Genomic DNA, 5,341 nt, shown 5'->3' with positions numbered 1-5,341 from the left:
GGTATATGTGGACCAATATTCTTTATTCTTAACCGGATGAAATTGTATTTCATATGCTTTGTTAATGTTGTAGAGGCTATAAACTGGATGGATATATGAGGTTAGATCTAGATGGGAGAAAGAGCATACAACTATTACGTGATGACAAGGCAGTCAAAGAGCTTGAAAGTGACCACAATCACACCACCAATCATTTAATCTAACTGTAAAAGACATTGGTAGGCGGTGATCATGTGGAGAAAACATCTCTTGAACTTCAAATTCATTATTTTCTCTTGAGTATCGACGGACTTGACACATTCCCGCTTGTTGTTGATTTTTTCTAATAATAACGTTAATTTCCTCGGGATACTAGTGGCCTGCACGTAACATGGAGTCTGCCTTAACCCCTATCTCAACAAACCATGTTGCGGTCCTTTCAAATGTTTCTTTAATTAAAGCACAAATTGGTAATGAACAAGCTCTTTTTAAAACAGAAGTCATACATTATGCTAGATTTGTTGTCATGTGTCTGAATCTACTACCTCCATATAGGCCTAAGTCCACTTTTGTAGTGGTATCCTATCAATCCAAGTTGCGCTTTGGGTGAATGGGATTTCAATGCCGCCAATTTTGCATCCAATAAGGGTTGTTTGACTTCGTAAGCTATTAAAATGCAATTATATTAGTTAGTTTAATTTATGCATACAATTATATTAAAATGCTATATTATGGTGAATGAAAAAAAATTATTACCCATATTCTTTAATCGGCTTTTCAACTCGTGATTCTTGAACTTTTTGTTAAAGTTTGAAGCAATATGGCGTATGCAGTATACTGATTGCAGACCATTTGCTTCCCATTCTACTTCTTCAGATTGTAATGTTGCTAATATGCCTTTCCCCCTATCCATTATCAAGCAAAGGTTTGATTGTGGTGTCACGTACTCCCTTAAGAGTTGAAAAAACCAGATTAAGGCCTCCTTTGTTTCTCCTTCCACTATCACGAAGGCCAAAGGGAATATATTACGTGACCCATCTTGAGCGAGCACTGCTAGCAATGTCCCTTGATATCTACCTGTGAGAAATGTCCCATCTACTTGGACAACAGGCTTGCAATAATTAAATCCTTGGATGCATGGTCCAAAAGACCAAAATACTCGTTCCATAATATAGCAAGAAGGGTCAGGTTGGCCATTAACAACTACAGGAGATCCTGTGCATTAAATTATTGTGTTGGGGTTACTTTCTTGTACAACTTGATATCATCGTGGAAGTTCATTGTAAAACTCTTCCCAATCTCCAAACTCCTTAGCAAGTGCCTTTTGCTTACCATTCCAAGCTTTGCCATATGAAATCGAATATCCGAAACGATTTTTTTATTTCGGCTATCAAAGTTTTGATAGGTATGGAAGGGTTTTCTTTTACAGAGTTCATGAAAATATAACCAATTTGGTTGGAATCAAGATTGACATGATCTGCAAGTTGCATGGTTGACAAACATGTGTGTGAACCGTCAATCTTCCTTATTTCCCACTTGGAACTGCGCTTGCTATAAGAAGCCCGTAAACGCCATGGGCAACCCTTTTTGTAGTCGATACATTGACATATATATTTATCAAATTTGCTATCAAGAACCACAAATCTAAAACCATTATCAATATGGTATTGCTTTATATATGACATTGTCGACTCCTTTGTGTCAAAACACATACCGATACTTAGTTGTTGTTCACTCGTTGAAATTGAAGTTTGAAAGGAAGTGTGACTTGAGGAGCCGCTTTGACTTGATGATCCCTAAGCCATTATAGGAACTGTGTACTGGTTTGGCAGTTGGGCCTAAGAACTAGGTTGTGAATATTGCTGAGGTTGATCCCACTGTGAGTATTGGCAATTATTTGGAGCTGGTTTACCTATGGTATCCATCTCATCCTCACTAAACTCAGAAAGAATATCAGGATACTGATTACACGGATCATCCATTGTATGAAAATTTCACCACCAGAGAAAGAATAGAAATTATGGCTGAAAAAGTGTTGTGCACAGATAGTTTTTCTCACATAAGTACACCTTTGCAATGGGTATGCATCAAAAACCATAATTTACTGAAACCGTAATTAATGCCAACCACTTTCTCATTTAATTTACTGAAACCGTAATTAATGCCAACCACTTTCTCATTTAATTAACTGAAACCGTAATTAATGTCAACCACTTCCTCATTTAATTAACTGAAACCATAATTAATGTCAACAAATTTCTCATTTAATTTACTGAAACTGTAATTAATGTCAACGACTTTCTCATTTAATTTACTGAAATCGTAATTAATATAAATGACTTCTTCATTTAATTTACTGAAACCGTAATTAATGAGAACAACTTCCTCATTTAATTAACCGAAGTCGTCATCAATGAAAACAGGGGCTTTAATTTTTGTCTAAAGAAACCATATTAAATGAAGTGGTTGCTTTAATTTTGTCTGAAGAAACCATATTAAATGAAGTGGTTGATTTAATTTTGTCTGAAGAAAACATATTAAATGAATTGAAACTTAATAACTCGCTATAATGAAGCCGCTGACCATGACCACGACATTAATTATCATATTAATGGGAAACCGGTCCAGCAGAGGACGGTTTCATTTAACACAAATCGGCCCTAGCAAGCACGGTTTCATTACACAGAAACCGGTGCTGCATCGCACGGTTTTACGTGGAAACAATTGATGGTGCGCACGGTTTTGCATGGCACAGTTTCTCTCTCTTCAACGCTGATTCACGTTCACGGGAGCTGGCTCTTTCACGGGTTTCCTTCCAACAGTGCAGTGTAAAGATTCCTTCCTGTTCAATTTGCATGCAATGGTCTATTACGGCAGCTTTTCAATAATTATTTTGATGCTTTCAGAACCTCATTCATAGTTAATTTGAATGCAGGTACAATAATTTAGGGAGTGCAGCTGGACACCAACCAATGCAGTAATATATTTCATGCATTGGCTCATTTCATACACACTTTGCTCGCACTTTCCTTGGGTTGCCTCGTTACAATTTGCTCTCATTTTCCAGCAACACTTCTTCATCAAACTTCATTGCTACTATTTTCAAGGTTTGCATTTTTTTAACTTTTAATTTGAAAATCACATTTTAGTCAATAGTTATGATGTTTATAATTAATATTTTCCCCTTACTCTAATTTCCTTTCACCCACTTTTTTTTAAGCATGGCTAACAATCGACACCTTCCCCCAAATATGTCACTACTTCGCCTTCAGCATGAACATATTACAAAGGACTTATAAACAACAAACGAGTTCTTAGACCAAGACGAGCTGGAGTCTGGATTCTAAACAACCAAGATTTAATTGATCCGCGTGTCAAATTTTTAATGGAACAGGCTGGTTTTGGACATGCATTGTGTATTCCAGACATGGATGTCAACCACCTTCTAATTGTTAGAATTAATTGACGAATTAATTCTATTAGAGACTTATTGGTTATTATTATGGGAAGTGATAATAAAATAAAATAAAGATAAAGATAAAATAAAAACCAACTTGATGGACGTTGGTATAAAAAGGAATTGGGGTTCTGTCTCTGGCCATAAGGTTCTTTTCACTGTAACCCATCAAGTACGTGTGAGAAGAGAAAGAAAGGCAAAGAGATAGATTGGGAAACGGTGGTTGAAGAGCACACAAGATTATAAATTGAAGAACGCATATTCACAGGATCTCTCATGGATCAAGGTTAGTGCTCTATTATGATTTATCGTGTGAGAATTATAAATCTTAAAGATCCTTAATTAAGTTTTACATGTGGTATCAGAGCTTGATTGTAGGATTTATGATTCTCCTATTATTTGATGTTTCTCTTTATGATGTTTTCTCCTAATTTAATTTTATGAATGATGATATTGCTATTAAAATATTGTATCCACTGCTGCCATTTATCAATATGCGTGCTTTACTGTGTGTGCTTTACTGTAATGGTTTTTATCTTTTTTTGGCATTGAATAAAAGAAAAGAAAAAAAAAACCATGTTACGTATGAAAGTGGCTGTTACTGAAAGTGTTATCTTTCATTGATTGAAATGCTGTGTGAACATGTACGAGTTGGTTTTTTTTTTTTTACGTGGATTGCAAACCGCTGATTGCAAGCTTTCATGAGGTGTGCGGTTGTGAATTTAAAAGATATTTTCACTTTTACGTTTTGAGTTTTGAAATCCTATTAAGTTAATTGAATTTGAGAGCAATATTTTTATTGGTTTATGTTACCAATAAAATAAATATTAATTATTTTATTTATATAAATAATTAATAATTTTATTTTAATTTGCAATAATATTTATGTTTGTTATTGTTAAATTAAAATTAATGAGGATGTTATATAAAGTCTATAGCAATTAAATGTTTATTTATTTATTTGAAATTAAGTATGATAAATTTTGTTAGTCACCAAAGTGGCCAAAATTTTAAAGTTTATATGATTTCAAATTATTAATGTTTTTTATTTTAATTACCCATAGTATGGATGCTAAATTATGAATAATTAAATTTATGGGTTAATTAAAATTCATTAATTATAAGACATTTAAGGATCGCCCAAAGGTTGATTAATTGTTCTCATAATTAATGAACATGATTGTAGATAATTTTGTATGCGTCACTAGTTTTATTTATATACCCAAAGGTAGTAGGTGATTCTAGTTGATGCATATTTTAATTATCAATAATGTTATAATGTGATTAGCATCATTATGTTTATGTTTGTGTATTAGTGGATCTCCCAAAGGAGAACATTAGTATGCATAGAATGATTGTTTATATCTGAATCTGTTTTTACGTTTAGTTTTATGACTCAAAGCATTAATGTTAGGCATGTGTTAATTGCAGTCTCTGTTCCGGTATCTTTACACGCGCTTGCTTCGTCTGTTCCAGTCTTTAACGGGTTGAATTTCCCTGACTGGAGTGAGCAAGTCCAATTTCACTTAGGTGTGTTGGATCTTGATCTAGCTCTTCTAGTTGAAAAGCCGACTGCTATCACGGATACTAGTAGCAATGAAGAGAAAACCCATTATAAAGCCTGGGTAAGATCAAACAGACTTAGCTTAATGTTTATGAGAATGAGCATAGCAAGTAATATAAAGTCAGCTCTTCCCAAAACTGATGACGCAAAAGAATTTATGAAATTTGTGGAAGAGCGCTCCCAAACTGCTGATAAGTCTCTCGTTGGGACACTGATGAGTACGTTGACCACTATGAAGTTTGACGGTTCGCGTACTATGCATGAGCATGTGATCGAGATGACAAATATCGCAGCAAGACTTAAGTCTTTAGGAATGGTAGTGGATGAAGGTTTTCTCGTGC

At 34.5% G+C, this 5,341-nt stretch overlaps 1 long non-coding RNA gene across 1 annotated transcript; it reads right to left on the bottom strand.

Annotated features, from left to right (window-relative positions):
* Positions 1-413: 413 nt before the first annotated feature.
* LOC114184357 (uncharacterized) lies at positions 414-3,336 on the bottom strand. Its single transcript, XR_014995186.1, has 2 exons — positions 736-3,336; positions 414-645 (listed from the first exon to the last, which is right to left on the bottom strand). It is a non-coding gene; the product is annotated as an uncharacterized LOC114184357 (long non-coding RNA).
* Between the last annotated feature and the right edge of the window lie 2,005 nt (positions 3,337-5,341).

Source organism: Vigna unguiculata, chromosome 5 (assembly GCF_037176805.1).
Source record: "Vigna unguiculata cultivar grain cowpea cultivar isolate G323 ecotype 2 chromosome 5, ASM3717680v1, whole genome shotgun sequence".
Classification (NCBI taxonomy): domain Eukaryota; kingdom Viridiplantae; phylum Streptophyta; class Magnoliopsida; order Fabales; family Fabaceae; genus Vigna; species Vigna unguiculata.
Note: the sequence above shows the minus strand (reverse complement) of the source record. Positions and strands in the feature narration are given on the sequence as shown.